The sequence below is a fragment of the Anser brachyrhynchus genome (assembly GCF_964034855.1).
Source record: "Anser brachyrhynchus genome assembly, chromosome: Z".
NCBI lineage: Eukaryota > Metazoa > Chordata > Aves > Anseriformes > Anatidae > Anser > Anser brachyrhynchus.
In genome coordinates, this window is record NC_137697.1 from 50,811,361 (window position 1) to 50,836,671 (window position 25,311).

General features: G+C 58.6%; 1 protein-coding gene and 1 long non-coding RNA gene across 2 annotated transcripts in view; both read right to left on the reverse strand.

The window, feature by feature from the left end:
* Nucleotides 1-25,311, reverse strand: part of LOC308185588 (uncharacterized protein) — a 511,248-nt gene that overhangs the window by 318,422 nt on the left and 167,515 nt on the right. The gene's annotated exons all lie outside the window — the stretch shown is intronic.
* The window catches only part of LOC308185589, a 656,808-nt gene that overhangs the window by 22,877 nt on the left and 608,620 nt on the right, over nt 1-25,311 (reverse strand). The window lies entirely within an intron of this gene.

Sequence of the window (25,311 nt, forward strand, 5' to 3'; positions counted from 1 at the left end):
TGGTGCCAGTGCACTCTCTGGACTCACTGCACTGCATCCCCAGTGGTGCCAGTGCACTCTCTGGACTCACTGCACTGCATCCCCAGTGGTGCCAGTGCACTCTCTGGACACACTGCACTGCATCCCCAGTGGCGCCAGTGCACTCTCTGCACTCACTGCACTGCATCCCCAGTGGTGCCAGTGCACTCTCTGGACTCACTGAGGTCCATCCCCAGTGGTGCCAGTGCAGTCTCTGGAGTCACTGAAGTGCATCCCCAATGGTGCCAGTGCACTCTCTGGACTCACTGCACTGCATCCCCAGTGGTGCCAGTGCACTCTCTGGACTCACTGTACTGCATCCCCACTGGTCCAGTGCACTCTCTGGACTCAGTGCACTGCATCCCCAGTGGTGCCAGTGCACTCTCTGCACTCACTTCACTGAATCCCCAGTGGTGCCAGTGCACTCTCTGGACTCACTGCACTGAAGCCCCAGTGGTGCCAGTGCACTCTCTGGACTCACTGCACTGCATCCCCAGTGGTGCCAGTGCACTCTCTGGACTCACTGCACTGCATCCCCAGTGGTGCCAGTGCAATCTCTGGACTCACTGTAGTGCATCCCCAGTGGTGCCAGTGCACTCTCTGGACTCACTGCAGTGCATCCCCAGTGGTGCCAGTGCACTCTCTGGACTCACTTCTCTGCATTCCCAGTGGTGCCAGTGAAGTCTCTGGACTCACTGCACTGCATCCCCAGTGGTGCCAGTGCACTCTCTGGACTCACTGCACTGCATCCCCAGTAGTGCCAGTGCACTCTCTGGACTCACTGCAGTGCATCCCCAGTGGTGCCAGTGCACTCTCTGGACTCACTGCACTGCATCCCCGGTGGTGCCAGTGCACTCTCGGGACTCACTGCACTGCATGCCCAGTGGTGCCAGTGCAATCTCTGGACTCACTGCACTGCATCCCCAGTGGTGCCAGTGTACTCTCTGGACTCACTGCACTGCATCCCCAGTGGTGCCAGTGCACTCTCTCGAGTCACTGCACTACATCCCCAGTGGTGCCAGTGCACTCACTGGACTCACTGTACTGCATCATCGGTGGTGCCAGTGCACTCTCTGGACTTACTGCACTGCATCCCCAGTGGTGCCAGTGCACTCTCTGGACTCACTGCACTGCATCCCCAGTGGTTCCAGTGCATTCACTGGACTCACTGTACTGCATCTCCAGTGGTGCCAGTGCACTCTCTGTGCTCACTGCACTGCATGCCCAGTGGTGCCAGTACACTCTGTGGACTCACTGCACTGCATCCCCAGTGGTGCCAGTGCACTCTCTGCACTCACTTAACTGCATCCCCAGTGGTGCCAGTGCACACTCTGGACTCACTGCACTGCATCCCCAGTGGTGCCAGTGAAGTCTTTGGACTCACTGCACTGCATCCCCAGTGGTGCCAGTGCACTCTCTGGAGTCACTGAAGTGCATTCTCAGTGGTGCCAGTGCACTCTCTGGACTCACTGCACTGCATCCCCAGTGGTGCCAGTGCACTCTCTGGACTCACTATACTGCATCACCAATGGTGCCAGTGCACTCTCTGGACTCACTGCACTGCATCCCCAGTGCTGTCAGTGCATTCACTGGACTCACTGGACCGCATCTCCAGTGGTGCCAGTGCACTCTCTGGACTCACTGCAGTGCATCCCCAGTGGTGCCAGTGCACTCTCTGGACTCACTGCACTGCATCCCCAGTGGTGCCAAAGCACTCTCTGGACTCCCGGTACCGCATCCCCAGTGGTGCCAGTGCACTCTCTGGACTCACTGCACTGCATCCCCAGTGGTGCCAGTGCATTCTCTGGACTCACTGCACCGCATCCCCTGTGGTGCCAGTGCACTCTGTGGACTCACTGCAGTGCATCCCCACATGTGCCAGTGCAATCTGTGGACTCACTGTACTGCATCCCCAGTGGTGCCAGTGCACTCTCTGGGCTCACTGCACTGCAACCCCAGTGCTGCCAGTGCACTCTCTGGACTCACTGCACTGCATCCCCAGTGGTGCCAGTGCACTCTCTGGACTCACTATACTGCATCACCAATGGTGCCAGTGCACTCTCTGGGCTCACTGCACTGCAACCCCAGTGCTGCCAGTGCACTCTCTGGACTCACTGCACTGCATCCCCAGTGGTGCCAGTGCAATCTCTGGACTCACTGTAATGCATCCCCAGTGGTGCCAGTGCACTCTCTGGACTCACTGCAGTGCATCCCCAGTGGTGCCAGTGCACTCTCTGGACTCACTGTACTGCATCCCCAGTGGTGCCAGTGTACTCTCTGGACTCACTGCAGTGCATCCCCAGTGGTGCCAGTGCACTCTCTGGACTCACTGCACTGCATCCCGAGTGGTGCCAGTGCACTCTCTGGACTCACTGCACTGCATCCCCAGTGGTGCCAGTGCACTCTCTGGACTCACTGCACTGCATTCCCAGTGGTGCCAGTGAAGTCTCTGGACTCACTGCACTGCATGCCCAGTGGTGCCAGTGCAATCTCTGGACTCACTGCACTGCATCCCCAGTGGTGCCAGTGCACTCTCTGGACTCACTGTACTGCATTCCCAGTGGTGCCAGTGCACTCTGTGGACTCACTGTACTGCATCCCCAGTGGTGCCAGTGGAATCTCTGGACTCACTGCAGTGCATCATCAGTGGTGCCAGTGCACTCTCTGGACTCACTGCACTGCATCCCCAGTGGTGCCAGTGCACTCTATGGACTCACTGCAGTGCATCGCCAGTGGTGCCAGTGAACTCTCTGGACTCCCTGCACTGCATCGCCAGTGGTGCCAGTGCACTCTCTGGACTCACTGAAGTGCATTCTCAGTGGTGCCAGTGCACTCTCTGGGCTCAATGCAGTGCATCCCCAGTGGTGCCAGTACACTCACTGGACTCACTGCACTGCATCCACAGTGGTGCCAGTGCACTCTCTGGACTCACTGCACTGCATCCCCAGTGGTGACAGTGCACTCTCTGGACTCACTGCACTGCATCCCCAGTGGTGCCAGTGCACTCTGTGGACTCACTGCACTGCATCCCCAGTGGTGCCAGTGCACTCTCTGCACTCACTTCACTGCATCCCCAGTGGTGCCAGTGCACTCTCTGGACTCACTGCACTGCATCCCCAGTGGTGCCAGTGAAGTCTTTGGACTCACTGCACTGCATCCCCAGTGGTGCCAGTGCACTCTCTGGAGTCACTGAAGTGCATCCCCAGTGGTGCCAGTGCACTCTCTGGACTCGCGTCACTGCATCCCCACATGTGCCAGTGCACTCTGTGGACTCATTGCAGTGCATCCCCATTGGTGCCAGTGCACTCTGTGCACTCGCGTCACTGCATCCCCACATGTGCCAGTGCACTCTCTGGAATGACTGCAGTGCATCCCCAGTTGTGCCAGTGTACTCTCTGGACTCGCGTCACTGCATCCCCACATGTGCCAGTGCACTCTGTGGACTCACTGCAGTGCATCCCCATTGGTGCCAGTGCACTCTGTGGACTCACTGTACTGCATCCCCAGTGGTGCCAGTGCAATCTCTGGACTCACTGCAGGGCATCACCAGTGGTGCCAGTGCACTCTCTGGACTCACTGCACTGCATCCCCAGTGGTGCCAGTGCACTCTCTGGACTCACTGCAGTGCATCCCCAGTGGTGCCAGTGAACTCTCTGGACTCACTGTACTGCATCCCCAGTGGTGCCAGTGCACTCTCTGGACTCACTGCACTGCATCCCCAGTGGTGCCAGTGCACTCTCTGGACTCACTGTACTGCATCCACAGTGGTGCCAGTGCACTCTCTGGACTCACTGCACTGCATCCCCAGTGGTGCCAGTGCACTCTCTGGACTCACTGAAGTGCATCCCCAGTGGTGCCAGTGCACTCTCTGGACTCACTGCACTGCATCCCCAGTGGTGCCAGTGCACTCTCTGGGCTCACTGCACTGCAACCCCAGTGCTGCCAGTGCACTCTCTGGACTCACTGCACTGCATCCCCAGTGGTGCCAGTGCACTCTCTGGACTCACTATACTGCATCACCAATGGTGCCAGTGCACTCTCTGGGCTCACTGCACTGCAACCCCAGTGCTGCCAGTGCACTCTCTGGACTCACTGCACTGCATCCCCAGTGGTGCCAGTGCAATCTCTGGACTCACTGTAATGCATCCCCAGTGGTGCCAGTGCACTCTCTGGACTCACTGCAGTGCATCCCCAGTGGTGCCAGTGCACTCTCTGGACTCACTGTACTGCATCCCCAGTGGTGCCAGTGCACTCTCTGGACTCACTGCAGTGCATCCCCAGTGGTGCCAGTGCACTCTCTGGACTCACTGCACTGCATCCCCAGTGGTGCCAGTGCATTCTCTGGACTCACTGCACCGCATCCCCTGTGGTGCCAGTGCACTCTCAGGACTCACTGCAGTGCATCCCCACATGTGCCAGTGCAATCTGTGGACTCACTGTACTGCATCCCCAGTGGTGCCAGTGCACTCTCTGGGCTCACTGCACTGCAACCCCAGTGCTGCCAGTGCACTCTCTGGACTCACTGCACTGCATCCCCAGTGGTGCCAGTGCACTCTCTGGACTCACTATACTGCATCACCAATGGTGCCAGTGCACTCTCTGGGCTCACTGCACTGCAACCCCAGTGCTGCCAGTGCACTCTCTGGACTCACTGCACTGCATCCCCAGTGGTGCCAGTGCAATCTCTGGACTCACTGTAATGCATCCCCAGTGGTGCCAGTGCACTCTCTGGACTCACTGCAGTGCATCCCCAGTGGTGCCAGTGCACTCTCTGGACTCACTGCACTGCATCCCCAGTGGTGCCAGTGTACTCTCTGGACTCACTGCAGTGCATCCCCAGTGGTGCCAGTGCACTCTCTGGACTCACTGCACTGCATCCCGAGTGGTGCCAGTGCACTCTCTGGACTCACTGCACTGCATCCCCAGTGGTGCCAGTGCACTCTCTGGACTCACTGCACTGCATTCCCAGTGGTGCCAGTGAAGTCTCTGGACTCACTGCACTGCATGCCCAGTGGTGCCAGTGCAATCTCTGGACTCACTGCACTGCATCCCCAGTGGTGCCAGTGCACTCTCTGGACTCACTGTACTGCATTCCCAGTGGTGCCAGTGCACTCTGTGGACTCACTGTACTGCATCCCCAGTGGTGCCAGTGGAATCTCTGGACTCACTGCAGTGCATCATCAGTGGTGCCAGTGCACTCTCTGGACTCACTGCACTGCATCCCCAGTGGTGCCAGTGCACTCTATGGACTCACTGCAGTGCATCGCCAGTGGTGCCAGTGAACTCTCTGGACTCCCTGCACTGCATCGCCAGTGGTGCCAGTGCACTCTCTGGACTCACTGAAGTGCATTCTCAGTGGTGCCAGTGCACTCTCTGGGCTCAATGCAGTGCATCCCCAGTGGTGCCAGTACACTAACTGGACTCACTGCACTGCATCCACAGTGGTGCCAGTGCACTCTCTGGACTCACTGCACTGCATCCCCAGTGGTGACAGTGCACTCTCTGGACTCACTGCACTGCATCCCCAGTGGTGCCAGTGCACTCTGTGGACTCACTGCACTGCATCCCCAGTGGTGCCAGTGCACTCTCTGCACTCACTTCACTGCATCCCCAGTGGTGCCAGTGCACTCTCTGGACTCACTGCACTGCATCCCCAGTGGTGCCAGTGAAGTCTTTGGACTCACTGCACTGCATCCCCAGTGGTGCCAGTGCACTCTCTGGAGTCACTGAAGTGCATCCCCAGTGGTGCCAGTGCACTCTCTGGACTCGCGTCACTGCATCCCCACATGTGCCAGTGCACTCTGTGGACTCATTGCAGTGCATCCCCATTGGTGCCAGTGCACTCTGTGGACTCGCGTCACTGCATCCCCACATGTGCCAGTGCACTCTCTGGAATGACTGCAGTGCATCCCCAGTTGTGCCAGTGTACTCTCTGGACTCGCGTCACTGCATCCCCACATGTGCCAGTGCACTCTGTGGACTCACTGCAGTGCATCCCCATTGGTGCCAGTGCACTCTGTGGACTCACTGTACTGCATCCCCAGTGGTGCCAGTGCAATCTCTGGACTCACTGCAGGGCATCACCAGTGGTGCCAGTGCACTCTCTGGACTCACTGCACTGCATCCCCAGTGGTGCCAGTGCACTCTCTGGACTCACTGCAGTGCATCCCCAGTGGTGCCAGTGAACTCTCTGGACTCACTGTACTGCATCCCCAGTGGTGCCAGTGCACTCTCTGGACTCACTGCACTGCATCCCCAGTGGTGCCAGTGCACTCTCTGGACTCACGGTACTGCATCCACAGTGGTGCCAGTGCACTCTCTGGACTCACTGCACTGCATCCCCAGTGGTGCCAGTGCACTCTCTGGACTCACTGAAGTGCATCCCCAGTGGTGCCAGTGCACTCTCTGGACTCACTGCACTGCATCCCCAGTGGTGCCAGTGCACTCTGTGGACTCACTGCACTGCATCCCCAGTGGTGCCAGTGCACTCTCTGGACTCACTGCACTGCATCCCCAGTGGTGCCAGTGAAGTCTTTGGACTCACTGCACTGCATCCCCAGTGGTGCCAGTGCACTCTCTGGACTCACTGCACTGCATCCCCAGTGGTGCCAGTGCACTCTCTGGACTCACTGCACTGCATCCCCAGTGGTGCCAGTGCACTCTCTGGACTCACTGCACTGCATCCCCAGTGGTGCCAGTGCACTCTCTGGACTCACTGCAGTGCATCCCCAGTGGTGCCAGTGCACTCTCTGGACTCACTGCACTGCATCCCCAGTGGTGCCAGTGCACTCTCTGGACTCACTGCACTGCATCCCCAGTGGTGCCAGTGCAATCTCTGGACTCACTGTAGTGCATCCCCAGTGGTGCCAGTGCACCCTCTGGACTCACTGCAGTGCATCCCCAGTGGTGCCAGTGCACTCTCTGGACTCACTGCACTGCATCCCCAGTGGTGCCAGTGCACTCTCTGGACTCACTGCACTGCATCCCCAGTGGTGCCAGTGCACTCTCTGGACTCACTGTACTGCATCCCCAGTGGTGCCAGTGCACTCTCTGGACTCACTGCACTGCATCCCCAGTGCTGCCAGTGCACTCTCTGGACTCACTGCACTGCATCCCCAGTGGTGCCAGTGCACTCTCTGGACTCACTGCACTGCATCCCCAGTGGTGCCAGTGCACTCTCTGGACACACTGCACTGCATCCCCAGTGGCGCCAGTGCACTCTCTGGACTCACTGCACTGCATCCCCAGTGGTGCCAGTGCACTCTCTGGACTCACTGAGGTGCATCCCCAGTGGTGCCAGTGCACTCTCTGGAGTCACTGAAGTGCATTCTCAGTGGTGCCAGTGCACTCTCTGGACTCACTGCACTGCATCCCCAGTGGTGCCAGTGCACTCTCTGGACTCACTGTACTGCATCCCCACTGGTCCAGTGCACTCTCTGGACTCACTGCACTGCATCCCCAGTGGTGCCAGTGCACTCTCTGGACTCACTGCAGTGCATCCCCAGTGGTGCCAGTGCACTCTCAGGACTCACTGCACTGCATCCCCAGTGGTGCCAGTGCAATCTCTGGACTCACTGCACTGCATCCCCAGTGGTGCCAGTGCAATCTCTGGACTCACTGTAGTGCATCCCCAGTGGTGCCAGTGCACCCTCTTGACTCACTGCAGGGCATCCCCAGTGGTGCCAGTGCACTCTCTGGACTCACTGCACTGCATCCCCAGTGGTGCCAGTGCATTCTCTGGACTCACTGCACTGCATCCCCAGTGGTGCCAGTGAACTCTCTGGACTCACTGCAGTGCATCCCCAGTGGTGCCAGTGCACTCTCTGGACTCACTGAAGTGCATCCCCAGTGGTGCCAGTGCACTCTCTGCACTCACTGCACTGCATGCCCAGTGGTCCCAGTGCACTCTCTGGACACACTGCACTGCATCCCCAGTGGCGCCAGTGCACTCCCTGGACTCACTGCAGTGCATCCCCACTGGTGCCAGTGCACTCTCTGGACTCACTGAGGTGCATCCCCATTGGTGCCAGTGCACTCTCTGGAGTCACTGAAGTGCATTCTCAGTGGTGCCAGTGCACTCTCTGGACTCACTGCACTGCATCCCCAGTGGTGCCAGTGCACTCTCTGGACTCATTGTACTGCATCCCCACTGGTCCAGTGCACTCTCTGGACTCACTGCACTGCATCCCCAGTGGTGCCAGTGCACTCTGTGGACTCACTGCACTGCATCCCCAGTGGTGCCAGTGCAATCTCTGGACTCACTGTAGTGCATCCCCAGTGGTGCCAGTGCACTCTCTGGACTCACTGCACTGCATCCCCAGTGGTGCCAGTGCACTCTCTGGAATCACTTCTCTGCATTCCCAGTGGTGCCAGTGAAGTCTCTGGACTCACTGCACTGCATCCCCAGTGGTGCCAGTGCACTCTGTGGACTCACTGCACTGCATCCCCAGTGATGCCAGTGAACTCTCTGGACTCACTGCACTGCATCCCCAGTGGTGCCAGTGCACTCTCTGGACTCACTGCACTGCATCCCCAGTAGTGCCAGTGCACTCTCTGGACTCACTGCAGTGCATCCCCAGTGGTGCCAGTGCACTCTCTGGACTCACTGCACTGCATCCCCGGTGGTGCCAGTGCACTCTCGGGACTCACTGCACTGCATCCCCAGTGGTGCCAGTGCACTCTCTGGACTCACTGCACTGCATCACCAGTTGTGCCAGTGTACTCTCTGGACTCACTGCACTGCATCCCCAGTGGTGCCAGTGCACTCTCTCGAGTCACTGCACTACATCCCCAGTGGTGCCAGTGCACTCACTGGACTCACTGTACTGCATCATCGGTGGTGCCAGTGCACTCTCTGGACTTACTGCACTGCATCCCCAGTGGTGCCAGTGCACTCTCTGGACTCACTGCACTGCAGGCCCAGTGGAGCCAGTGCACTTACTGGACTCACAGTACTGCATCCCCAGTGGTGCCAGTGCACTCTCTGGACTCACTGCACTGCATCCCCAGTGGTTCCAGTGCATTCACTGGACTCACTGTACTGCATCTCCAGTGGTGCCAGTGCACTCTCTGGACTCACTGCACTGCATCCCCAGTGGTGCCAGTGAGCTCTCTGGACTCACTGCACTGCATCCCCAGTGGTGCCAGTGTACTAACAGGATTCACTGCACTGCAACACCAGTGGTGCCAGTGCACTCTCTGGACTCACTGCACTGCATCCCCAGTGGTGCCAGTGCACTCTCTGGACTCACTGAAGTGCATTCTCAGTGGTGCCAGTGCACTCTCTGTGCTCACTGCAGTGCATCCCCAGTGGTGCCAGTGCACTCTCTGGACTCACTGCACTGCATCCCCAGTGGTGCCAGTGCACTCTGTGGACTGACTGCACTGCATCCCCAGTGGTGCCAGTGCACTCTCTGGACTCACTGCACTGCATCCCCAGTGGTGCCAGTGCACTCTCTGGGCTCACTGCACTGCATCCCCATTGGTGCCAGTGCACTCTCTGGACTCACTGCACTGCATCCCCAGTGGTGCCAGTGCACTCTCTGGAGTCACTGAAGTGCATTCTCAGTGGTGCCAGTGCACTCTCTGGACTCACTGCAATGCATCCCCAGTGGTGCCAGTGCACTCTCTGGACTCATTGTACTGCATCCCTACTGGTCCAGTGCACTCTCTGGACTCACTGTACTGCATCCCCAGTGGTGCCAGTGCACTCTCTGGACTCACTGCACTGCATCCCCAGTGGTGCCAGTGCACTCTCTGGACTCACTATACTGCATCACCAATGGTGCCAGTGCACTCTCTGGACTCACTGCACTGCATCCCCAGTGCTGCCAGTGCATTCACTGGACTCACTGGACCGCATCTCCAGTGGTGCCAGTGCACTCTCTGGGCTCACTGCAGTGCATCCCCAGTGGTGCCAGTGCACTCTCTGGACTCACTGCACTGCATCCCCAGTGGTGCCAGTGCACTCACTGGATTCATTGCACTGCATCCCCAGTGGTGCCAGTGCACTCTCTGGACTCACTGCACTGCATCACCAGTGGTGCCAGTGCACTCTGTGGACCTACTGTTCTGCATCCCCAGTGGTGACAGTGCACTCTCTGGACTCACTGCAGGGCATCCCCATTGGTGCCAGTGCACTCTCTGGACTCACTGCAGTGCATCCCCAGTGGTGCCAGTGCACTCTCTGGACTCACTGCACTTCACCCCCAGTGGTGCCAGTGCACTCTCTGGACTCACTGGACTGCATCCCCAGTGGTGCCAGTGCACTCTCTGGACTCACTGCACTGCATCCCCAGTGGTGCCAAAGTACTCTCTGGAATGACTGCAGTGCATCCCCAGTGGTGCCAGTGCACTCTCTGGACTCACTGCAGTGCATCCCCAGTGGTGCCAGTGCACTCTCTGGACTCACTGAGGTGCATCCCCAGTGGTGCCAGTGCACTCTCTGGAGTCACTGAAGTGCATTCTCAGTGGTGCCAGTGCACTCTCTAGACTCACTGCACTGAAGCCCCAGTGGTGCCAGTGCACTCTCTGGACTCACTGTAGTGCATCCCCAGTGGTGCCAGTGCACCCTCTGGACTCACTGCAGTGCATCCCCAGTGGTGCCAGTGCACTCTCTGGACTCACTGCAGTTCATCCCCAGTGGTGCCAGTGCACTCTCTGGACTCACTGCACTGCATCCCCAGTGGTGCCAGTGTACTAACAGGATTCACTGCACTGCATCCCCAGTGGTGCCAGTGCACTCTCTGGACTCACTGCACTGCATCCCCAGTGGTGCCAGTGCACTCTCTGGACTCACTGAAGTGCATTCTCAGTGGTGCCAGTGCACTCTCTGTGCTCACTGCAGTGCATCCCCAGTGGTGCCAGTACACTCACTGGACTCACTGCACTGCATCCCCAGTGGTGCCAGTGCACTCTCTGGACTCACTGCACTGCATCCCCAGTGGTGCCAGTGCACTCTCTGGACTCACTGCACTGCATCCCCAGTGGTGCCAGTGCACTCTGTGGACTGACTGCACTGCATCCCCAGTGGTGCCAGTGCACTCTCTGGACTCACTGCACTGCATCCCCAGTGGTGCCAGTGCACTCTCTGGACTCACTGCACTGCATCCCCAGTGGTGCCAGTGCACTCTCTGGACTCACTGCACCGCATCCCCAGTGGTGCCAGTGCACTCTCTGGAGTCACTGAAGTGCATTCTCAGTGGTGCCAGTGCACTCTCTGGACTCACTGCACTGCATCCCCAGTGGTGCCAGTGCACTCTCTGGACTCATTGTACTGCATCCCTACTGGTCCAGTGCACTCTGTGGACTCACTGTACTGCATCCCCAGTGGTGCCAGTGCACTCTCTGGACTCACTGCACTGCATCCCCAGTGGTGCCAGTGCACTCTCTGGACTCACTATACTGCATCACCAATGGTGCCAGTGCACTCTCTGGACTCACTGCACTGCATCCCCAGTGGTGCCAGTGCATTCACTGGACTCACTGGACCGCATCCCCAGTGGTGCCAGTGCACTCTCTGGACTCACTATACTACATCACCAGTGGTGTCAGTGCACTCTGTGGACTCACTGTACTGCATCCCCAGTGGTGCCAGTGCACTCTCTGGACTCACTGCACTGCATCCCCAGTGGTGCCAGTGCATTCACTGGACTCACTGCACTGCATTCCCGGTGGTGCCAGTGCACTCACTGGATTCACTGCACTGCATCCCCAGTGGTGCCAGTGCACTCTCTGGACTCACTGCACTGCATCACCAGTGGTGTCAGTGCACTCTGTGGACCTACTGTACTGCATCCCCAGTGGTGACAGTGCACTCTCTGGACTCACTGCAGGGCACCCCATTGGTGCCAGTGCACTCTCTGGACTCACTGCAGTGCATCCCCAGTGGTGCGAAAGCACTCTCTGGACTCCCGGTACCGCATCCCCAGTGGTGCCAGTGCACTCTCTGGACTCACTGCAGTGCATCCCCAGTGGTGCCAGTGCACTCTCTGGACTCACTGCACTGCATCCCCAGTGGTGCCAAAGTACTCTCTGGAATGACTGCAGTGCATCCCCAGTGGTGCCAGTGCACTCTCTGGACTCACTGCAGTGCATCCCCAGTGGTGCCAGTGCTCTCTCTGGACTCACTGCACTGCATCCCCAGTGGTGCCAGTGCACTCTCTGGACTCACTGCAGTGCATCCCCAGTGGTGCCAGTGCTCTCTCTGGACTCACTGCACTGCATCATAAGTGGTGCCAGTGCACTCTCTGGACACACTGAAGTGCATCCCCAGTGGTGCCAGTGCACTCTCTGGACTCACTGCACTGCATCCCCAGTGGTGCCAGTGCAATCTCTGGACTCACTGCACTGCATCCCCAGTGGTGCCAGTGCAATCTCTGGACTCACTGTAGTGCATACCCAGTGGTGCCAGTGCACCCTCTTGACTCACTGCAGTGCATCCCCAGTGGTGCCAGTGCACTCTCTGGACTCACTGTACTGCATTCCCAGTGGTGCCAGTGCACTCTCTGGACTCACTGCAGTGCATCCCCAGTGGTGCCAGTGCACTCTCTGGACTCACTGAAGTGCATCCCCAGTGGTGCCAGTGCACTCTCTGCACTCACTGCACTGCATGCCCAGTGGTGCCAGTGCACTCTCTGGACACACTGCACTGCATCCCCAGTGGCGCCAGTGCACTCTCTGGACTCACTGCAGTGCATCCCCAGTGGTGCCAGTGCACTCTCTGGACTCACTGAGGTGCATCCCCATTGGTGCCAGTGCACTCTCTGGAGTCACTGAAGTGCATTCTCAGTGGTGCCAGTGCACTCTCTGGACTCACTGCACTGCATCCCCAGTGGTGCCAGTGCACTCTCTGGACTCACTGTACTGCATCCCCACTGGTCCAGTGCACTCTCTGGACTCACTGCACTGCATCCCCAGTGGTGCCTGTGCACTCTGTGGACTCACTGCACTGCATCCCCAGTGGTGCCAGTGCAATCTCTGGACTCACTGTAGTGCATCCCCAGTGGTGCCAGTGCACTCTCTGGACTCACTGCACTGCATCCCCAGTGGTGCCAGTGCACTCTCTGGAATCACTTCTCTGCATTCCCAGTGGTGCCAGTGAAGTCTCTGGACTCACTGCACTGCATCCCCAGTGGTGCCAGTGCACTCTGTGGACTCACTGCACTGCATCCCCAGTGGTGCCAGTGCACTCTCTGGACTCACTGCACTGCATCCCCAGTGGTGCCAGTGCACTCTCTGGACTCACTGCACTGCATCCCCAGTAGTGCCAGTGCACTCTCTGGACTCACTGCAGTGCATCCCCAGTGGTGCCAGTGCACTCTCTGGACTCACTGCACTGCATCCCCAGTGGTGCCAGTGCACTCTCTGGACTCACTGCACTGCATCACCAGTGGTGCCAGTGTATTCTCTGGACTCACTGCACTGCATCCCCAGTGGTGCCAGTGCACTCTCTCGAGTCACTGCACTACATCCCCAGTGGTGCCGGGCACTCACTGGACTCACTGTACTGCATCATCGGTGGTGCCAGTGCACTCTCTGGACTTACTGCACTGCATCCCCAGTGGTGCCAGTGCACTCTCTGGACTCACTGCACTGCAGGCCCAGTGGAGCCAGTGCACTCACTGGACTCACAGTACTGCATCCCCAGTGGTGCCAGTGCACTCTCTGGACTCACTGCACTGCATCCCCAGTGGTTCCAGTGCATTCACTGGACTCACTGTACTGCATCTCCAGTGGTGCCAGTGCACTCTCTGGACTCACTGCACTGCATCCCCAGTGGTGCCAGTGAGCTCTCTGGACTCACTGCACTGCATCCCCAGTGGTGCCAGTGTACTAACAGGATTCACTGCACTGCAACCCCAGTGGTGCCAGTGCACTCTCTGGACTCACTGCACTGCATACCCAGTGGGGCCAGTGCACTCTCTGGACTCACTGAAGTGCATTCTCAGTGGTGCCAGTGCACTCTCTGTGCTCACTGCAGTGCATCCCCAGTGGTGCCAGTGCACTCTCTGGACTCACTGCACTGCATCCCCAGTGGTGCCAGTGCACTCTGTGGACTGACTGCAGTGCATCCCCAGTGGTGCCAGTGCACTCTCTGGACTCACTGCACTGCATCCCCAGTGGTGCCAGTGCACTCTCTGGGCTCACTGCACTGCATCCCCATTGGTGCCAGTGCACTCTCTGGACTCACTGCACTGCATCCCCAGTGGTGCCAGTGCACTCTCTGGAGTCACTGAAGTGCATTCTCAGTGGTGTCAGTGCACTCTCTGGACTCACTGCAATGCATCCCCAGTGGTGCCAGTGCACTCTCTGGACTCATTGTACTGCATGCCTACTGGTCCATTGCACTCTCTGGACTCACTGTACTGCATCCCCAGTGGTGCCAGTGCACTCTCTGGACTCACTGCACTGCATCCCCAGTGGTGCCAGTGCACTCTCTGGACTCACTATACTGCATCACCAATGGTGCCAGTGCACTCTCTGGACTCACTGCACTGCATCCCCAGTGCTGCCAGTGCATTCACTGGACTCACTGGACCGCATCTCCAGTGGTGCCAGTGCACTCTCTGGGCTCACTGCAGTGCATCCCCAGTGGTGCCAGTGCACTCACTGGATTCACTGCACTGCATCCCCAGTGGTGCCAGTGCACTCTCTGGACTCACTGCACTGCATCCCCAGTGGTGCCAGTGCACTCTGTGGACCTACTGTACTGCATCCCCAGTGGTGACAGTGCACTCTCTGGACTCACTGCAGGGCATCCCCATTGGTGCCAGTGCACTCTCTGGACTCACTGCAGTGCATCCCCAGTGGTGCCAGTGCACTCTCTGGACTCACTGCACTGCATCCCCAGTGGTGCCAGTGCACTCTCTGGACTCACTGCAGTTCATCCCCAGTGGTGCCAGTGCACTCTCTGGACTCACTGCACTGCATCCCCAGTGGTGCCAAAGTACTCTCTGGAATGACTGCAGTGCATCCCCAGTGGTGCCAGTGCACTCTCTGGACTCACTGCAGTGCATCCCCAGTGGTGCCAGTGCACTCTCTGGACTCACTGAGGTGCATCCCCAGTGGTGCCAGTGCATTCTCTGGAGTCACTGAAGTGCATTCTCAGTGGTGCCAGTGCACCCTCTGGACTCACTGCACTGAAGCCCCAGTGGTGCCAGTGCACTCTCTGGACTCACTGTAGTGCATCCCCAGTGGTGCCAGTGCACCCTCTGGACTCACTGCAGTGCATCCCCAGTGGTGCCAGTGCACTCTCAGGACTCACTGTACTGCATCCCCAGTGGTGCCAGTGCACTCTCTGGACTCACTGCACTGCATCCCCAGTGGTGCCAGTGCACTCTCTGGACTCACTGCACTGCATCCCCAGTGGTGCCAGTGCACTCTCTGGACTCACTGCAGTGCATCCCCAGTGGTGCCAGTGCACTCTCTGGACTCACTGCAGTGCATCCCCAGTGGTGCCAGTGCACTCTCTGGACTCACTGCAGTGCATCCCCAGTGGTGCCAGTGCACTCTCTGGACACACTGCACTGCATCCCCAGTGGCGCCAGTGCACTCTCTGGACTCACTGCAGTGCATCCCCAGTGGCGCCAGTGCACTCTCTGGACTCAATGAGGTGCATCCCCATTGGTGCCAGTGCACTCTCTGGAGTCACTGAAGTGCATTCTCAGTGGTGCCAGTGCACTATCTGGACTCACTGCACTGCATCCCCAGTGGTGCCAGTGCACTCTCTGGACTCACTGTACTGCATCCCCACTGGTCCAGTGCACTCTCTGGACTCACTGCACTGCATCCCCAGTGGTGCCAGTGCACTCTCTGGACTCACTGCACTGCATCCCCAGTGGTGCCAGTGCACTCTCTGGACTCACTGCACTGCATCCCCAGTGGTGCCAGTGCACTCTCTGGACTCACTGCACTGCATCCCCAGTGGTGCCAGTGCACTCTCTGGACTCACTATACTGCATCACCAATGGTGCCAGTGCACTCTCTGGACTCACTGCACTGCATCCCCAGTGCTGCCAGTGCATTCACTGGACTCACTGGACCGCATCTCCAGTGGTGCCAGTGCACTCTCTGGGCTCACTGCAGTGCATCCCCAGTGGTGCCAGTGCACTCTCTGGACTCACTGCACTGCATCCCCAGTGGTGCCAGTGCACTCACTGGATTCATTGCACTGCATCCCCAGTGGTGCCAGTGCACTCTCTGGACTCACTGAGGTGCATCCCCAGTGGTGCCAGTGCACTCTGTGGACCTACTGTTCTGCATCCCCAGTGGTGACAGTGCACTCTCTGGACTCACTGCAGGGCATCCCCATTGGTGCCAGTGCACTCTCTGGACTCACTGCAGTGCATCCCCAGTGGTGCCAGTGCACTCTCTGGACTCACTGCACTTCACCACCAGTGGTGCCAGTGCACTCTCTGGACTCACTGGACTGCATCCCCAGTGGTGCCAGTGCACTCTCTGGACTCACTGCACTGCATCCCCAGTGGTGCCAAAGTACTCTCTGGAATGACTGCAGTGCATCCCCAGTGGTGCCAGTGCACTCTCTGGACTCACTGCAGTGCATCCCCAGTGGTGCCAGTGCACTCTCTGGACTCACTGAGGTGCATCCCCAGTGGTGCCAGTGCACTCTCTGGAGTCACTGAAGTGCATTCTCAGTGGTGCCAGTGCACTCTCTAGACTCACTGCACTGAAGCCCCAGTGGTGCCAGTGCACTCTCTGGACTCACTGTAGTGCATCCCCAGTGGTGCCAGTGCACCCTCTGGACTCACTGCAGTGCATCCCCAGTGGTGCCAGTGCACTCTCTGGACTCACTGCAGTTCATCCCCAGTGGTGCCAGTGCACTCTCTGGACTCACTGCACTGCATCCCCAGTGGTGCCAGTGTACTAACAGGATTCACTGCACTGCATCCCCAGTGGTGCCAGTGCACTCTCTGGACTCACTGCACTGCATCCCCAGTGGTGCCAGTGCACTCTCTGGACTCACTGAAGTGCATTCTCAGTGGTGCCAGTGCACTCTCTGTGCTCACTGCAGTGCATCCCCAGTGGTGCCAGTACACTCACTGGACTCACTGCACTGCATCCCCAGTGGTGCCAGTGCACTCTCTGGACTCACTGCACTGCATCCCCAGTGGTGCCAGTGCACTCTCTGGACTCACTGCACTGCATCCCCAGTGGTGCCAGTGCACTCTGTGGACTGACTGCACTGCATCCCCAGTGGTGCCAGTGCACTCTCTGGACTCACTGCACTGCATCCCCAGTGGTGCCAGTGCACTCTCTGGACTCACTGCACTGCATCCCCAGTGGTGCCAGTGCACTCTCTGGACTCACTGCACCGCATCCCCAGTGGTGCCAGTGCACTCTCTGGAGTCACTGAAGTGCATTCTCAGTGGTGCCAGTGCACTCTCTGGACTCACTGCACTGCATCCCCAGTGGTGCCAGTGCACTCTCTGGACTCATTGTACTGCATCCCTACTGGTCCAGTGCACTCTGTGGACTCACTGTACTGCATCCCCAGTGGTGCCAGTGCACTCTCTGGACTCACTGCACTGCATCCCCAGTGGTGCCAGTGCACTCTCTGGACTCACTATACTGCATCACCAATGGTGCCAGTGCACTCTCTGGACTCACTGCACTGCATCCCCAGTGGTGCCAGTGCATTCACTGGACTCACTGGACCGCATCCCCAGTGGTGCCAGTGCACTCTCTGGACTCACTATACTACATCACCAGTGGTGTCAGTGCACTCTGTGGACTCACTGTACTGCATCCCCAGTGGTGCCAGTGCACTCTCTGGACTCACTGCACTGCATCCCCAGTGGTGCCAGTGCATTCACTGGACTCACTGCACTGCATTCCCGGTGGTGCCAGTGCACTCACTGGATTCACTGCACTGCATCCCCAGTGGTGCCAGTGCACTCTCTGGACTCACTGCACTGCATCACCAGTGGTGTCAGTGCACTCTGTGGACCTACTGTACTGCATCCCCAGTGGTGACAGTGCACTCTCTGGACTCACTGCAGGGCACCCCATTGGTGCCAGTGCACTCTCTGGACTCACTGCAGTGCATCCCCAGTGGTGCGAAAGCACTCTCTGGACTCCCGGTACCGCATCCCCAGTGGTGCCAGTGCACTCTCTGGACTCACTGCAGTGCATCCCCAGTGGTGCCAGTGCACTCTCTGGACTCACTGCACTGCATCCCCAGTGGTGCCAAAGTACTCTCTGGAATGACTGCAGTGCATCCCCAGTGGTGCCAGTGCACTCTCTGGACTCACTGCAGTGCATCCCCAGTGGTGCCAGTGCTCTCTCTGGACTCACTGCACTGCATCCCCAGTGGTGCCAGTGCACTCTCTGGACTCACTGCAGTGCATCCCCAGTGGTGCCAGTGCTCTCTCTGGACTCACTGCACTGCATCATAAGTGGTGCCAGTGCACTCTCTGGACACACTGAAGTGCATCCCCAGTGGTGCCAGTGCACTCTCTGGACTCACTGCACTGCATCCCCAGTGGTGCCAGTGCAATCTCTGGACTCACTGCACTGCATCCCCAGTGGTGCCAGTGCAATCTCTGGACTCACTGTAGTGCATACCCAGTGGTGCCAGTGCACCCTCTTGACTCACTGCAGTGCATCCCCAGTGGTGCCAGTGCACTCTCTGGACTCACTGTACTGCATTCCCAGTGGTGCCAGTGCACTCTCTGGACTCACTGCAGTGCATCCCCAGTGGTGCCAGTGCACTCTCTGGACTCACTGAAGTGCATCCCCAGTGGTGCCAGTGCACTCTCTGCACTCACTGCACTGCATGCCCAGTGGTGCCAGTGCACTCTCTGGACACACTGCACTGCATCCCCAGTGGCGCCAGTGCACTCTCTGGACTCACTGCAGTGCATCCCCAGTGGTGCCAGTGCACTCTCTGGACTCACTGAGGTGCATCCCCATTGGTGCCAGTGCACTCTCTGGAGTCACTGAAGTGCATTCTCAGTGGTGCCAGTGCACTCTCTGGACTCACTGCACTGCATCCCCAGTGGTGCCAGTGCACTCTCTGGACTCACTGTACTGCATCCCCACTGGTCCAGTGCACTCTCTGGACTCACTGCACTGCATCCCCAGTGGTGCCTGTGCACTCTGTGGACTCACTGCACTGCATCCCCAGTGGTGCCAGTGCAATCTCTGGACTCACTGTAGTGCATCCCCAGTGGTGCCAGTGCACTCTCTGGACTCACTGCACTGCATCCCCAGTGGTGCCAGTGCACTCTCTGGAATCACTTCTCTGCATTCCCAGTGGTGCCAGTGAAGTCTCTGGACTCACTGCACTGCATCCCCAGTGGTGCCAGTGCACTCTGTGGACTCACTGCACTGCATCCCCAGTGGTGCCAGTGCACTCTCTGGACTCACTGCACTGCATCCCCAGTGGTGCCAGTGCACTCTCTGGACTCACTGCACTGCATCCCCAGTAGTGCCAGTGCACTCTCTGGACTCACTGCAGTGCATCCCCAGTGGTGCCAGTGCACTCTCTGGACTCACTGCACTGCATCCCCAGTGGTGCCAGTGCACTCTCTGGACTCACTGCACTGCATCACCAGTGGTGCCAGTGTATTCTCTGGACTCACTGCACTGCATCCCCAGTGGTGCCAGTGCACTCTCTCGAGTCACTGTACTACATCCCCAGTGGTGCCGGGCACTCACTGGACTCACTGTACTGCATCATCGGTGGTGCCAGTGCACTCTCTGGACTTACTGCACTGCATCCCCAGTGGTGCCAGTGCACTCTCTGGACTCACTGCACTGCAGGCCCAGTGGAGCCAGTGCACTCACTGGACTCACAGTACTGCATCCCCAGTGGTGCCAGTGCACTCTCTGGACTCACTGCACTGCATCCCCAGTGGTTCCAGTGCATTCACTGGACTCACTGTACTGCATCTCCAGTGGTGCCAGTGCACTCTCTGGACTCACTGCACTGCATCCCCAGTGGTGCCAGTGAGCTCTCTGGACTCACTGCACTGCATCCCCAGTGGTGCCAGTGTACTAACAGGATTCACTGCACTGCAACCCCAGTGGTGCCAGTGCACTCTCTGGACTCACTGCACTGCATACCCAGTGGGGCCAGTGCACTCTCTGGACTCACTGAAGTGCATTCTCAGTGGTGCCAGTGCACTCTCTGTGCTCACTGCAGTGCATCCCCAGTGGTGCCAGTGCACTCTCTGGACTCACTGCACTGCATCCCCAGTGGTGCCAGTGCACTCTGTGGACTGACTGCACTGCATCCCCAGTGGTGCCAGTGCACTCTCTGGACTCACTGCACTGCATCCCCAGTGGTGCCAGTGCACTCTCTGGGCTCACTGCACTGCATCCCCAGTGGTGCCAGTGCACTCTCTGGACTCACTGCACTGCATCCCCAGTGGTGCCAGTGCACTCTCTGGAGTCACTGAAGTGCATTCTCAGTGGTGTCAGTGCACTCTCTGGACTCACTGCAATGCATCCCCAGTGGTGCCAGTGCACTCTCTGGACTCATTGTACTGCATGCCTACTGGTCCATTGCACTCTCTGGACTCACTGTACTGCATCCCCAGTGGTGCCAGTGCACTCTCTGGACTCACTGCACTGCATCCCCAGTGGTGCCAGTGCACTCTCTGGACTCACTATACTGCATCACCAATGGTGCCAGTGCACTCTCTGGACTCACTGCACTGCATCCCCAGTGCTGCCAGTGCATTCACTGGACTCACTGGACCGCATCTCCAGTGGTGCCAGTGCACTCTCTGGGCTCACTGCAGTGCATCCCCAGTGGTGCCAGTGCACTCTCTGGACTCACTGCACTGCATCCCCAGTGGTGCCAGTGCACTCACTGGATTCACTGCACTGCATCCCCAGTGGTGCCAGTGCACTCTCTGGACTCACTGCACTGCATCCCCAGTGGTGCCAGTGCACTCTGTGGACCTACTGTACTGCATCCCCAGTGGTGACAGTGCACTCTCTGGACTCACTGCAGGGCATCCCCATTGGTGCCAGTGCACTCTCTGGACTCACTGCAGTGCATCCCCAGTGGTGCCAGTGCACTCTCTGGACTCACTGCACTGCATCCCCAGTGGTGCCAGTGCACTCTCTGGACTCACTGCAGTGCATCCCCAGTGGTGCCAGTGCACTCTCTGGACTCACTGCACTGCATCCCCAGTGGTGCCAAAGTACTCTCTGGAATGACTGCAGTGCATCCCCAGTGGTGCCAGTGCACTCTCTGGACTCACTGCAGTGCATCCCCAGTGGTGCCAGTGCACTCTCTGGACTCACTGAGGTGCATCCCCAGTGGTGCCAGTGCATTCTCTGGAGTCACTGAAGTGCATTCTCAGTGGTGCCAGTGCACCCTCTGGACTCACTGCACTGAAGCCCCAGTGGTGCCAGTGCACTCTCTGGACTCACTGTAGTGCATCCCCAGTGGTGCCAGTGCACCCTCTGGACTCACTGCAGTGCATCCCCAGTGGTGCCAGTGCACTCTCAGGACTCACTGTACTGCATCCCCAGTGGTGCCAGTGCACTCTCTGGACTCACTGCACTGCATCCCCAGTGGTGCCAGTGCACTCTCTGGACTCACTGCACTGCATCCCCAGTGGTGCCAGTGCACTCTCTGGACTCACTGCAGTGCATCCCCAGTGGTGCCAGTGCACTCTCTGGACTCACTGCAGTGCATCCCCAGTGGTGCCAGTGCACTCTCTGGACTCACTGCACTGCATCCCCAGTGGTGCCAGTGCACTCTCTGGACACACTGCACTGCATCCCCAGTGGCGCCAGTGCACTCTCTGGACTCACTGCAGTGCATCCCCAGTGGCGCCAGTGCACTCTCTGGACTCAATGAGGTGCATCCCCATTGGTGCCAGTGCACTCTCTGGAGTCACTGAAGTGCATTCTCAGTGGTGCCAGTGCACTATCTGGACTCACTGCACTGCATCCCCAGTGGTGCCAGTGCACTCTCTGGACTCACTGTACTGCATCCCCACTGGTCCAGTGCACTCTCTGGACTCACTGCACTGCATCCCCAGTGGTGCCAGTGCACTCTCTGGACTCACTGCACTGCATCCCCAGTGGTGCCAGTGCACTCTCTGGACTCACTGCACTGCATCCCCAGTGGTGCCAGTGCACTCTCTGGACTCACTGCACTGCATCCCCAGTGGTGCCAGTGCACTCTCTGGACTCACTTCACTTCATCCCCAGTGGTGCCAGTGCAATCTCTGGACTCACTGCACTGCATCCCCAGTGGTGCCAGTGCACTCTGTGGACTCACTGCACTGCATCCCCAGTGGTGCCAGTGAACTCTCTGGACTCACTGCACTGCATCCCCAGTGGTGCCAGTGCACTCTCTGGACTCACTGCACTGCATCCCCAGTAGTGCCAGTGCACTCTCTGGACTCACTGCAGTGCATCCCCAGTGGTGCCAGTGCACTCTCTGGACTCACTGCACTGCATCCCCAGTGGTGCCAGTGCACTCTCTGGACTCACTGCACTGCATCCCCAGTGGTGCCAGTGCACTCTCTCGAGTCACTGCACTACATCCCCAGTGGTGCCAGTGCACTCACTGGACTCACTGTACTGCATCATCGGTCGTGCCAGTGCACTCTCTGGACTTACTGCACTGCATCCCCAGTGGTGCCAGGGTACTCTCTGGACTCACTGCACTGCAGGCCCAGTGGAGCCAGTGCACCCACTGGACTCACAGTACTGCATCCCCAGTGCTGCCAGTGCACTCTCTGGACTCACTGCAGTGCATCCCCAGTGGTGCCAGTGCACTCTCTGGACTCACTGTACTGCATCTCCAGTGGTGCCAGTGCACTCTCTGGACTCACTGCACTGCATCCCCAGTGGTGCCAGTGAGCTCTCTGGACTCACTGCACTGCATCCCCAGTGGTGCCAGTGTACTAACAGGATTCACTGCACTGCATCCCCAGTGGTGCCAGTGCACTCTCTGGACTCACTGCACTGCATCCCCAGTGGTGCCAGTGCACTCTCTGGACTCACTGAAGTGCATTCTCAGTGGTGCCAGTGCACTCTCTGTGCTCACTGCAGTGCATCCCCAGTGGTGCCAGTACACTCTCTGGAGTCACTGCACTGCATCCCCAGTGGTGCCAGTGCACTCTCTGGACTCACTGCACTGCATCCCCAGTGGTGCCAGTGCACTCTCTGGACTCACTGCACTGCATCCCCAGTGGTGCCAGTGCACTCTCTGGACTGACTGCACTGCATCCCCAGTGGTGCCAGTGCACTCTGTGGACTGACTGCACTGCATCCCCAGTGGTGCCAGTGCACTCTCTGGACTCACTGCACTGCATCCCCAGTGGTGCCAGTGCACTCTCTGGACTCACTGCACCGCATCCCCAGTGGTGCCAGTGCACTCTCTGGAGTCACTGAAGTGCATTCTCAGTGGTGCCAGTGCACTCTCTGGACTCACTGCACTGCATCCCCAGTGGTGCCAGTGCACTCTCTGGACTCATTGTACTGCATCCCTACTGGTCCAGTGCACTCTGTGGACTCACTGTACTTAATCCCCAGTGGTGCCAGTGCACGCTCTGGACTCACTGCACTGCATCCCCAGTGGTGCCAGTGCACTCTCTGGACTCACTATACTGCATCACCAATGCTGCCAGTGCACTCTCTGGACTCACTGCACTGCATCACCAGTGGTGCCATTGCACTCTGTGGACCTACTGTACTGCATCCCCAGTGGTGACAGTGCACTCTCTGGACTCACTGCAGGGCACCCCATTGGTGCCAGTGCACTCTCTGGACTCACTGCAGTGCATCCCCAGTGGTGCCAAAGCACTCTCTGGACTCCCGGTACCGCATCCCCTGTGGTGCCAGTGAACTCTCTGGACTCACTGCAGTGCATCCCCAGTGGTGCCAGTGCACTCTCTGGACTCACTGCACTGCATCCCCAGTGGTGCCAAAGTACTCTCTGGAATGACTGCAGTGCATCCCCAGTGGTGCCAGTGCACTCTCTGGACTCACTGCAGTGCATCCCCACATGTGCCAGTGCACTCTGTGGACTCACTGCAGTGCATCCCCAGTGGTGCCAGTGCACTCTCTGGACTCACTGCAGTGCATCCCCAGTGGTGCCAGTGCTCTCTCTGGACTCACTGCACTGCATCCCCAGTGGTGCCAGTGCACTCTCTGGACTCACTGCACTGCATCCCCAGTGGTGCCAGTGCACTCTCTGGACTCACTGCACTGCATCCCCAGTGGTGCCAGTGCACTCTCTGGACACACTGCAGTGCATCCCCAAAGGTGACAGTGCACTCTCTGGACTCACTGCAGTGCATCCCCAGTGGTGCCAGTGCACTCTCTGGACTCACTGCACTGCATCCACAGTGGTGCCAGTGCACTCTCTGGACTCACTGCACTGCATCCCCAGTGGTGCCAGTGCACTCTCTGGACTCACTGCACTGCATCCCCAGTGGTGCCAGTGCACTCTCTGGACACACTGCAGTGCATCCCCAAAGGTGACAGTGCACTCTCTGGACTCACTGCACTGCATCCCCAGTGGTGCCAGTGCACTCTCTGGACTCACTTCACTTCATCCCCAGTGGTGCCAGTGCAATCTCTGGACTCACTGCACTGCATCCCCAGTGGTGCCAGTGCACTCTCTGGACTCACTGCACTGCATCCCCAGTGGTGCCAGTGAACTCTCTGGACTCACTGTAGTGCATCCCCAGTGGTGCCAGTGCACTCTCTGGACTCACTGCACTGCATCCCCAGTAGTGCCAGTGCACTCTCTGGACTCACTGCAGTGCATCCCCAGTGGTGCCAGTGCACTCTCTGGACTCACTGCACTGCATCCCCAGTGGTGCCAGTGCACTCTCTCGAGTCACTGCACTACATCCCCAGTGGTGCCAGTGTACTAACAGGATTCACTGCACTGCATCCCCAGTGGTGCCAGTGCACTCTCTGGAGTCACTGAAGTGCATCCCCAGTGGTGCCAGTGCACTCTCTGGACTCACTGAAGTGCATTCTCAGTGGTGCCAGTGCACTCTCTGTGCTCACTGCAGTGCATCCCCAGTGGTGCCAGTACACTCTCTGGACTCACTGCACTGCATCCCCAGTGGTGCCAGTGCACTCTCTGGACTCACTGCACTGCATCCCCAGTGGTGCCAGTGCACTCTGTGGACTGACTGCACTGCATCCCCAGTGGTGCCAGTGCACTCTCTGGACTCACTGCAGTGCATCCCCAGTGGTGCCAGTGCACTCTCTGGACTCACTGCACTGCATCCCCAGTGGTGCCAGTGCACTCTCTGGACTCACTGCAGTGCATCCCCAGTG